Genomic DNA, 12,287 nt, shown 5'->3' with positions numbered 1-12,287 from the left:
ACTCCTTTTGGGTAAGATAGCATTTTGTTACGCGTTGACTTGGTGCGTCATATTTGATAGCCCCAATTATAACCCAGCAATGAGGTAATTTGATAATTGATGATTATCCATAAATACTTAGTAAAATGTATTGCAACAATGAATAATAATGTGCGATTTCTGTGGAGGGATCACTTCAATGCAAGTATGACACTGTCTCGCATTCATCTGTTCCGCTCTCATCAATTCGCCTGCATACTGCTCTATTACTGTATATCACCATCGCGCGCACACGAATTCGATTATTTGACATATTTAATTAATTTAAGCTAAGCTGATAAAAAAGAGTGCTATTCAGTGATATCCTATTTTTCTTGATCTTAAAACAGCAAAGACATACTCGTACTGTTACATTCGCCAAAGACACGATTCCTCCCCATTATGTAATCAGAAAACAATCTATAAACGTTCACATTCGACCGACGTAGAGTAATGGTTCTTCGCAATAGGTGGCTGCTTTTGTGACGCCACACGGACTCTAAACACGAAAAGTAACAAAGTTGTACATTGCCGTGGTGAAGATATTTTTACAGGCGCTTTTAAACTTAAATATCTCCATAACCGTTTATCGCACCAAGTAGAAATTTTCAGAAATCCTGAATAATGTTTAAGTGAATCAGAGGGGTTTCATGTCTACCTTTAGTTTTTCCACCGTAGCCATTATTGTCTAAATTCCCTATAATGGCCTCATCATTTGCAGGTATTGGCTGTATAGAGAGATGTTTTATTTGTTACGTGTGCTTATATCGTGTCTTAAATCAACTTTTAATTTCTTCATTTGTTTTGTTGTGGGGTCTTTTTTAGGGGGGTGGAATTGGCGGGTATTTAATTCTTGTTTTTTTTGGGCGGGGTGGGATAGTGTTTACTTCTTTTGAGTTTTCTACTGTAAGTTTATTTTATTACCCTTAGCCACTTATAATTACCTTTTCTTGGCTGGAAATCACGAACATTTGTGATCACGAAACTCTAAAGCTCTAACCCCCAAATCAGACATGATACTTATGATATACCTACATTGTCAAAAGTTTCCAGACTTGTAAAGGAACCCATAATGAGAAAATTCTGAAAGTTCTGCGATTCTAGCTTTATTACAGTTAATCTAAGAAAATTCAAAACTTTTGGAATTTGACCTTGAACTTGAGTTCATGGATTCTCGTGGATTTTATTAACGTATCTTTGCACATATGCTCCACCAACATAGATACCTCTTCCTAAACAACATAAATATACATATGTACAATGAAGTATTCGGGTATGAAAATGTTACTTAAGCACATTTACCATGTAAATTATAAGGAGCATCTATCCTTTTAGATAACTATGATAAACATTTACATCCTACTAAGCTAAGTCAGGACATTTTGCCTATTTATATTACTCAGTAGTCATTGTATTAATTTTAAGCATACATGCCATGAGTTTGGGTTGATATTTTGTGAGTAAGAACATATCAGTTTGTGTTCAAACTGATTAACAAACCGTGATGTAACTTGTATCGTGGGTTGACTTTTGAAGATCATGCTACAAATTATCACATATTCAAATATATCACAACTAAGGCGCATACAAGTGGAGACCTATTGGAAAAGTGAACAAGTGAACACAAAGAAGCAGTACAAACTTTATCAGCATTAATTTTTATTGGTAATCTAATATTTACAAGTTAGATATGGAAACAAGTAGAACAATTATAAGCCATGCATATAAAATAGTCTATCATCATTACATACAAATGTTCTCCTTGTCAGTCATGGTACCAAGCATCTATGAAATAAAGCCAAACTTTATATCTACAAAGAAGAATGATATTTTATATGTCATAAAAGTTTCTGAATCATGATATTTTAATGCATGTCAAAGAGCCAAATATCTAGATTCCATATTATGTACGAATTAAAATGGCGATGCTTCATATATTTGTAATGAAATTTCATCCAGTTCCACATATTAGGATGCAGCTGGCAGGTTTGTTTCTCTAAGATAAAGGTCACTGGTAGGGTAAAGGGTACGAAATGGGCATAGAATGTGCTGTTTGGTACTCTTATTACTTAAAGCCTCGAGGTTGTGTCACACCTTATTGTGTTGGTGTCATCTTTAAAATCAGGGGTGTTACTTTGGAAAGGGTTGTTCTATATGCTTTGCTATCAACGCGTGTAGCACAAATGTGAAATAGTGATTGCTTTGACATTTGCTATGGAATTTTCATCAATTTTATGTCCATACAGCTATAGCAACACAGGGTTTATAAGGCATAAAAGGGTAAAAGCATACAGACTTGCTGCTTTTTTGTTAGATTTCTTTCTTAAAATAACTTTCCATTTATTTCAATATGACACAAATGTTGCTACCAAAGAACTCTTCACATCGACATATTAGTGAAATAGAATATGAGGAGTGTTTCCAGCTGCTGGAGCGTCATAGAAAGTGGAATATGACACACACAGAGTCATACATTATTCATTTATCATCTGTTCTGTATGAACATATGAACTGACCTAAGTTTAGTTCTCATAACGATGGGATCAAAAGTACACTTTGACGTTTAAAGAAATAACGATATTTGGTTAAACATTGTATTTTTGACAGCTTCAATAGTAGCCATTCAAACTCCTTATCAACCAGTCAGAAAATACTTGCTTTCAAAATCTCCCCCAAAACTGCAGAGGCAGCATTTGAATCAAAGTATTGGAGGAAATATCTTTCATTATCTACAAACAAATGTGAGCATTTGCGTCCCCAAGACAGCCAGATGAGGAACATAATTTTTACACTTTTTCAAAACCACTTCGTTTAATATCGTCAAACCTTAAAGAAATGTGAGATGTGAGATGTTTAGTTTAGTCAATGTTATTCGCATAGCCTTCTTAACAAACAAGCATCTTTGGCATCAGCCAGATAGAAACTTGTTTTAATATTGCTAAAACTAGTATGGTAATTTAAGGCAATCTTTCAAATAAAACAAATATATTTCATATTGACACGTCCGCATTGAGAACAAGAAATTCTCTGACAATGGATCAAGCAATTATTTTCTGCGAGAGGGTTTTTATTTTCAAACCAGAAATATGTTTTCTTTATTACTTCAAGATTGTTTCTTAATTTAACTAATATTGAAATATGTTCATTTTCCACAAATTAGAGCGACATTTTCTACAAGATATCATAAGGCTGGAAATGTATAGCTTTGGCGTTCAAATATTCCAGCCGCCCCCACCCCCGCCCCAAAAATTAAATGGGTAATCCTAGAGCTTAATGCAAGCAGAGAAAATTATCTAAACCATGTTTAACCTGCTGATTACTATTTTTACTGCCATTAAAATAAAAGCATAGTGAGCCACACTTGGTTCTTTTAAAGTATGTTTCGTTTATCCCTTGATAACTCACTTCATTATTTGGAAAGGAGTCAAGGGCTACTACTTGTTGAAAAATATTTCCCTTTATAATATCATACCATTATGTTGCCGGCATATGGAATTTAATTTGTCTATCGATATATATATGGTTCCATGCATCTTACTTGTTCATCCTAAAAATTCCTATTAAGCTTCACTTATTAACATTAAAGTTGCACTATGAGTAAATATGGAATGAGTATGTGTGTGTATCATATAAATAAACAGATAGAGGGCCCATCCTTTTATACAATGAGAGAGAGAGAGAGAGAGATAACGTAAACTTTCAATCGGTAGCAATTTGCGATGAATCCCATGATACCATTATACAACAAAATCATTGCTGTATCCACTGTTTTAAAACTGTATATGCAATCTGATTTACTTAAAAGAGAGTACATTAGTACATATGTTTTAAAACTATTTCATACCATCGGCGACAGTAATACATAGTCTCCTATATTCACATAAATTAATGTGAAAATATCAATACCCACTCTCACGCCGTTTACACCTTAGAGTACTATTCTGATTTGTTATGTGATTATGTTAGCGTAATCAAGCTATACATTTACACAAGGAAAGCCCTGTGTATATCGAAGATTGTCCGTCTTTAAATGAAATGTTTCGCCTTATTAGATTGAATACAGAGCTGATTTCCAAGAAGAAAAATAATTCAGCATTTCGAAGAAAACAGAGAAAATGAAAGCACAGAAAATTTTTAAAAAATTATTTAGTAGAACCCTTTTGCATCTGGCAACCCGTTGATATCACAAATATTATAGAAATATGATGTGCTTACACAAACTAGGGAAATCATTCTGTACTGCTAGCTGCCTAGTCACATATGAATAATGGGTAATTTAATGAAAATAAAGCAACCAAATCTGCCTTGAAGTCGCCCGTTTCCGAATGCAAGCTTCCGTATACCAACTTCAAATATTTTATTCTGAGAAGAGTATGTATTTCATGCCGCAGAACGTCAGCTTTCTACGTATTTTGTAGCGAAGGGAGACAATGACAAAGTGTGAGTGGTGCTGAAAGATAACTGAGAAACATAAACACCGCTAAGTTTACAAAAATAAGCAACATGAAATTAAAAACATAAAAACATGCTGACAATAATTAATGAGGTAAACATTAAGAAGTCTTTAAGTCTCTTATTGCAGTTCAAAAAGGTGAGTTTTAAGAACACTCTTGAATGGGATGACCGTATACATTTGTTTAAGATCTATGTGCAATTGGTTCCGTATAGTGGACACTGCTTCGTAAAAAAGTTGTTTGTATTACTTCATTTTAACACTGGAAACAGTGAGAATACGAGTGTCTGATAGGAGTGTAAGTTTCCAGATGGGGTATACAAGTTGGGGACGTAATATATCTACTGGACTGGAACAAGTCAACGAAAAGGTAGCATAGTGAACAGCGTTTATGTTTTATCATAGATACGAACGGATATCCGATAAAGTTACAGAGCAGGGGGAGGTGTTCTTAGTTTTTCGTACCCCAAGGATGATTCAAACATCCCTGTTATAAACTATTTGTAGTAGATAAGGAAACGAACCATATACGAGTACATTACGGTAGTCCAGTCTTGAAAGTACAAAGGAACATGCAGGTGTTTTAGTGTCATCAAACCGAAAACAAATTGTGAATGAAGCTGATGTGTCGCAAATTCAGATATGCAGCCTTGCATATATTTATAACATATCGGTGTAATGAGAGTGTACAGTCATAATGTTATGTACATTTCAATTTAATTGTGTGACCGAACTTTGTCCGTAATTGAGGGTAGGAGTTTTGGCCTACCTGACTCATGCCTTATTATTTGTAAACAGCATATTATATAGCAAACAAGTGTTGATGATCTAAGTAAATAGACCTGACTTTGTTTACGAATTTCTTTAAGGTTAATGAGTATATTCAGCCAATGATTATTGCGATATAAGTCAGACAAAGATGTATATAAAGTTGTTCACATCTGGATCTATTCATTCTTAGTCGTATCGTCTGTCTTGAGGAATCCGTCTTTTAGTTGTATTCACTTGAGAGAACTGTGTACCTTTATTTATGTTATTCATTGGAATTACAAAGTGCTCATGGATTTAGGACTTAAAAACTATTTTAGAACAATTGTGAATTCTTTCAAGAACATTTTGGAGTATATCATTGTGATAAATCAAGACTGTTAGCACATTATCAAATTTCAGGTTACTGACAGGTCAGCACATTCTGAACACCACTGGACAACTATATTCTTTTGTACCTGAGATAGAACTATTACATTGTTGATTGATTGATTATATTTTCACGGCGCACCAGCACTGTTAGGCTATTTAGCGCCATACAGAGGTTGTATGTATGATCATTTAAAAATGATAAAAGGTTTCATGTCGACCAGCGATATGAAAGCCAAATAGTTGAAAGTAAAACGATAAGATGGTAAGGGTAACATATAAAGGTTCCCGATCAACGGGGAATGTAAATGGTATATGTTAATAAAGACAGATGAAAAGTTACTGAAAATAAGGGACGGTAAATACATTACATAAAAATGCTCAAAGTGATGTCATAAAAGTTCTAGATTAGAGTAAATGTTTACTTGTTGTAGGAATTCTATAATACGAGCGAAGCTTATTGTATCAAAAAGTTTTTTCTTGTCGAGCACATTGTAATAGAGATCGCGTGTAGGTTGAAGGTCGAAACGGTCTATCATCAAGTCCATAATAGTGAATGGTTCATTGCAAAACACGCACTCTGGTGCATCTTTGCCTTTTAGTATGAGGCAGTGGGTTATACAAGTGTGACCAATCCTAATTCATACAATGACTACCTCCTCTTTACGGATGGTTCTGTACGAAGGAGTCCATTCTCCTAGGGTTGGCTTGATGGCGTGATGTGATGTGAGTTTGATTTTTAACGTAGCTTTAACAATTTTTCAGTCATATCGCCACGCTGTCTGCAATGTGGCAGTTTCTAGCACTGGGGCATCATGCCGCAGACATGTAGCATGATGTCCCACTCAGTCACATTATCCTGACACCAGGCCGACCAGTCGTAACACTAACCTCTTAATGCTGAACGCCAAGCGAGGCAGCTGTTAGTACCATTTGTGTAAGTCTTTGGTATGACTTGGCAAGGGATCGAACCCACGACCTCCCGCATTCGAGGCGGACGTTCTAACCACTAGGCCACCGGAGCAGTTCTTGATGGCGTGAAGTTTATTATTCACTGCATCATTCCACGCTGACTGCCACTTCTGAAGTAAAGACTCTTTGATAATAGGTTTAAAATCAGTATACTGTATTTTAAAATCAGATGGTTCTAGGGATAGTGCCATTTTAGCAGCGCGATTTACTTTTTCATTACCTTTAATACCAACATGGCTAGGTAACCAGCAGTATACTACATTGTGGGAGGTACTCAGCTCAGAATGTTTGACGAGAATATTGGTTAATAATGGGTTTCTATTGTGTAGTGACTGAAGTACTGATAGTGAGTCGGAGACGATGATGCTGTTTAAAATACGTTTCTTTTCGATATATTGCAGAGCAAGGTCTATTGCTATGATTTCGGCTGAAAAAAAATTGATGTACCATTTGGTAAGCGAACTTGTGTTGTGTTTTCCACTAACGAAGGCTGCAGCAGACTTTTCCTCATCCTTTGATCCGTAAGTGTAAATTCTTTTGTAGTTTTCAAATTCGGTGAGGAGTTCGGGATAAGAGTTGTGGAAGATGGAAGGATTTGTCTCTGATTTTTTTCCATCCCGTAGCCAAAAACGTACTTTTGGTTGTTTAAGTAGCCATTTCGGAAATGGACGTTTTCTGAATTTTAGAAAGATCAATTCTGATACTGTCAAGGCTGGATGGTATTCTAATACCAAAGGAAGGTATGGCGTTTGGTTTATAAGATTTTGTATTTTGGTTGAAAAACAGCCGAAAAGCAGGGTTCAGATGATTTGATCATAATTTGAGAGTATACTGTGCGGAAATCATTTCTCTACGATGTGATAAAGGTGGTTCGTTCGCTTCAGCTAGAAGGCTTTCACATGGGGATGTTTTAAATAGTCCCAGAGCGAGTCTTATTCCTTGATGATGAATTAGGTCAAGCTTCTTCAAATATGACTTCCCAGCTGAACCATAAACTACGCAAGCATAGTCTAGTTTAGAACAAATAAACGTTCTATATAAACTGAGGATGACTTTTCTATCGGCACCCCAGTCAGTGTGCGCTACTACTTTAAGTAGATCTAGAGATTTAAAGCATTTAGCTTTCGAGTGCTTTAGGTGTGGAATAAAAGTCAGTTCTCTGTTGAAGACAATAGCTAACAACTTTGTTTCCTCAACAACTGGAATAGGTGTTCCGTCCAGCGTGAGATTAGGTTCATCCTGATGTCTTCGTAATTGATAGAAATGCATAAATTCCGTTTTTGGTTTCGAGAATTTGAAACCGTTAGTACTGGCCCAATTTTGAATCTTGTTTATATTATATTGTAGTTACCTTTCAATTGTATGCATGTGATTTGATCGATAACATATTAGAAAATCATCAACATATAAGGAGCAATCCACACCAGGAGCCAAACACTTGTTGATGTTATTGATTTTGATGTTGAAAAGCGTCACAGAAAGATTTCTTCCTCGTGCATATCTGAGAGGGTAGAGCCCACGCGTACCTTGAATTCCCTGTCTGAGAGAAAGTTTGATATGAAAGAGGGCAGACGGCCTATTAGACTAAGATCGGTCATTTAGTATCCGGTACTTCCATGTTGTGTCATAGGCCTTTTATAAATCAAAGAAAATTGCTACCAAATGTTCCTTCTTTATAAATGCGTCGCGAATAAATGTTTCCATTCCTACCAGATGATCACTGGTGTTACAGCCATAAAGAAAGCCACTTTGGAAATGAGATATTAAATTGTTAGTTTCCATGTACCATACAAACATATTATTGATAATTCGTTGCATTGTTGTGCACACACAGCTTGTCAGTGACATGGGGCGATAGTTGGTAGGATCTGCGCTATCTTTACCTGGTTTGGGAACTGGCATTACTTTTCCTTCTTTCCAGATCTTAGGTACATTACCAATAATTTATACATCATTAAAGATTTTCAAAAGAGATGCTAACGATGATTCTGGATAGTGTTTCAAAAACTGGTAATGTATTTGATCAAGCCCAGTGGGTGTATCACGGGCTAAATCCTCTATAAGTTCGGATAGTGAGAACAGTTGGTTATAACTTTCCGATGTGTTTGATGTGAATTTTAAACGTGACATTTCTTTTTGATTGATTAACCTTCGGAAGGCTTCTGAATAATTAGATGATATGGAGTGTTTAGAGAAACTGTCAGCAAGAATATTTGCTATGTCACGTATTGAACTACAATTGTTATCATTCAGTTTCAGATGTCGGATAGATTTCTGTTTTCTCATTCCGTTTATTTTGCGGATAGTGTCCAAAACATTGTTAATAGAAGAACGAGAGTTGAAAGACGAAACAATTTTAAATGATTTTTACAAATACTTTCTTTGAGTGTGCAACGAGCTTTGGCCGAGAGAATACGGTATTTACTTAAATTTTTAGGCGTCGGACGATTGTTAAAAAAGTTTCATTGAAACGCACAATATAATTACATATCAATGTACGTACAATTGTGTAAAAGAGTAACATCTTTATATTCAATTGTCTTGTTACCACACCACTCCGTGCAATGATATATTTGGTATTCAGAGAGAAAGATGAAAGAAGCAAATATCGCCAAATCTAAGTTTCATATTGTTAACTAACGATTAGTGTGCATCAGAAACGTACACACTGCTTTATTTTGTTGGGCTATATCCGCTTTACGATATTTTAGTTTATGGTCTTATTTACTTGCTGTCGGGCAATGATAACAAAGTATCTTAAATAAGGGTACAAGACGGTAGTCGACCCTGCTGGACAGAACATCGAACCGCATACTCTTGCACTGAAAGCCAGCACTCGAACCACAGAGTTACCGCACCATGATGAAGAAAATATTCAGCTTCTAACTCCGTTTCCATTCCCCGTAAACAAACATGCATATTTCACCTACATGTTATCTCTAATATTTTACGTTTACTGAGAAGTGTCTGAAGTCACCATTTATAAGATTAGCACATGATGGCGATACATCATATATGCAATATACATTTATAGTTCTGACCTCGGGGCTCCAGGTGACAAAGTGGTCAAATGCATTCGTCTTTATTGATCACTTATACAACTCTTCTCTGTCTGCATACGTTTGGGTCTTGGATCAACCTACACGTGAGAAAGCTTACCGATATCTTCAAGAGGGTCGGTGTTTCTCTTCCGAGTCTTCTCGCGTTATTCTTCCAGCCAAAATAAACTGTCCTCCATATATAGCCTATCAGGTGCTGATACATGGAGTTAAACCCACGATACCCTACCCTAGTTCTGACTGATCATTCGCATTTAGCCAAGGATCAACTGACATGTGTAAAACTAGGGGTCTTTCATATTAAAGGCTCGACCTTCTGACGACATATTCTTTACTTCGACAAAATGACTGAAATAAAAACTTGGTGGCAATAAGAAGAATTGACTGTATTTTTATATTAGTATATTTTGAAATATGAATCTTAATCCCTGTTACTGGTGCACTGAGGTAATGGTGACCTATATCGTCTATTTGTTGAATCATTTAATGATACAATATGTATGTCATGCTTCAATGGACGCATCTAGCAATACCCTCTGTGGAATTTATTCAAGTTACATTACATATTTCAAACAAAAATACATTGCAGGTGAGGTGCCATTCGATTTCATATAAAATTCACAAAAATAATTTATCAAAGCTGTGTATCCGGTACAAAACGCGTTCTATGGCTATGAACAAATATTTTAGTTGCTTCTACGAATTTTCTTTGTTTCAGTCCCAGTATTTTTTCGAATAGTATGATACAGTTTTGTTCACCACCAACAGAGACGTGTCATATAGCTTTGTCTCTACGTATTTTGTTTCTGGCAACTCGAATAACTATAAACCTTACTAATGGCTTTTTTATAAATTAGAATGTAACACAAAAAAAAAAAACATTTCAACGGTGTTAGCGTTTTAATTTATGAATGTATTTATTCAGTCTCTTCTGACACCGAATTTCTGTGCAATCTTGTGGCGAAAGATCATAACAAAAGATCCATACTTCCCCTACTATTGTGTACACGACATAGTTTTATTTCTGCTATTATGTTTTTGTAGTAATATCAACTTTGAACAGTTACAAGGCTACTTAGAAATGCGTTTTATGTTCAGCTTTTATTTATATTGCCGTTTGGCATGGTACTATTAGTTTTAGTTTGAGTTCTGATTGATATAGAGTTTTGTTACACTTGTTTCAGGATTCCATAATGACTACCAAATATGCACGAAATTTAAAAGAAACAACTTCAATCTGACCATCAGCCAGAACACCTAAAACCAATCAGGCAGAACAACTAAAAAAGTCAACCAGAACAACTAAAACCAATCTTCCCACATCCACCAGCACATCTTTCAAACGAGATTACAACCAAATGGACATTTTTGTCCACACAAACACAATGAATAATTTCAGAAGAACGACAAAAAAATGGTTTCTAACCTAGGGGGAGGCATTTTGCAGCACATAAACATGAGATAAAATCAAACCTTTCATGCTGGACATACGGGACATGCGTGACACACGGGACATACGGGAATGAATACAAATTCCACTTATATCTAGAGAGTAGCAAAACGTTTAAATCTAGCCTAAGGAATGAAAACGATTCAATTTTGTTATTTGTGTAAACACTATACATTCCAATAAACAAAGCTTAAATGTACATCTGTGAGATTGTATGCCTGGAAACGATCAGTGTAATGGTGCTTTTCACGATACGTTTTGTCGTGGTCGGCGTGACAAGTAAACATTAAGTTTCGCGTATGTGATAGCCTTGCCATTAAATGTTGACTGAGAGGGATGGAATTTGCGCTGTTTGGGGCATGAACTGAATTTTAATCAGGGTCCGCTCTATAACCGTCAGAGACATGGAAGATGCCAATATTAACGGAAGATGAATAACGGAAAATGGCAACAGCTGAGACAAAGCAGGGAAAATTTTGGAAAGACTTGGAAAATTTTAAACAGGTGTCATAAAATGATATTTTCCATAATAGTTATTAATAAAGGCAGATTAGAGCGGATGTTTCTAATCTCGATGGGACTGATAAAGTCTTTGGCTAGAAAAGTAAATAATCCTGAATGGCTAAGTTAAACGAGGATGTGAGTGTTCCCAGGCGTAATTCAAGCGTTTACATAATATGCCGGGGTGAAATATCTGAGGAACAAATTAGTAAGTACTTTCTTTTGTTACATAAATCATCCAAATAACAAATGAGTTTAGAAATTGTGAGACCCGAAACCAGAGAAGTGTATGTGTTTGTGATTTGGATATTTTAACATAGCTTTAACAATTTTCCAGTCATATCGATCCGTTGTCTGCAGTGTGGCAGTTTATAGTGATGTCTTTGAGGCATCATGTCGCAGACATGTAGCATCATGACCCACCCAGTCACATTATCATGATACCAGGCCGACCAGCCTTAACACTAACCTTTTAATGCTGAGCACCAAACGAGGCAGCTGCTAGTACCGTGTTGTGTAAATCTTTGATATGACTAGATGGAATCCTCATATTATAAGCTATGAGGGTTCGGGAGGACACAAAAGAAACATATAGTCTCATACTGTATTGCACAGTGGGAAAAAATCACAGCCTACAGCAAAGACGGTTGGGTTCTGGAAGAGTAGAGAGAGAGAAAGAGAGAGACGGGGTGGGGGT

This window comes from Sinohyriopsis cumingii, chromosome 4 (assembly GCF_028554795.1).
Source record: "Sinohyriopsis cumingii isolate HCF-2022 chromosome 4, ASM2855479v2, whole genome shotgun sequence".
In the NCBI taxonomy this organism is placed as follows: domain Eukaryota; kingdom Metazoa; phylum Mollusca; class Bivalvia; order Unionida; family Unionidae; genus Sinohyriopsis; species Sinohyriopsis cumingii.
The sequence above is the reverse complement of the archived record's forward strand: the minus strand, read 5'-3'. Positions refer to the sequence as shown.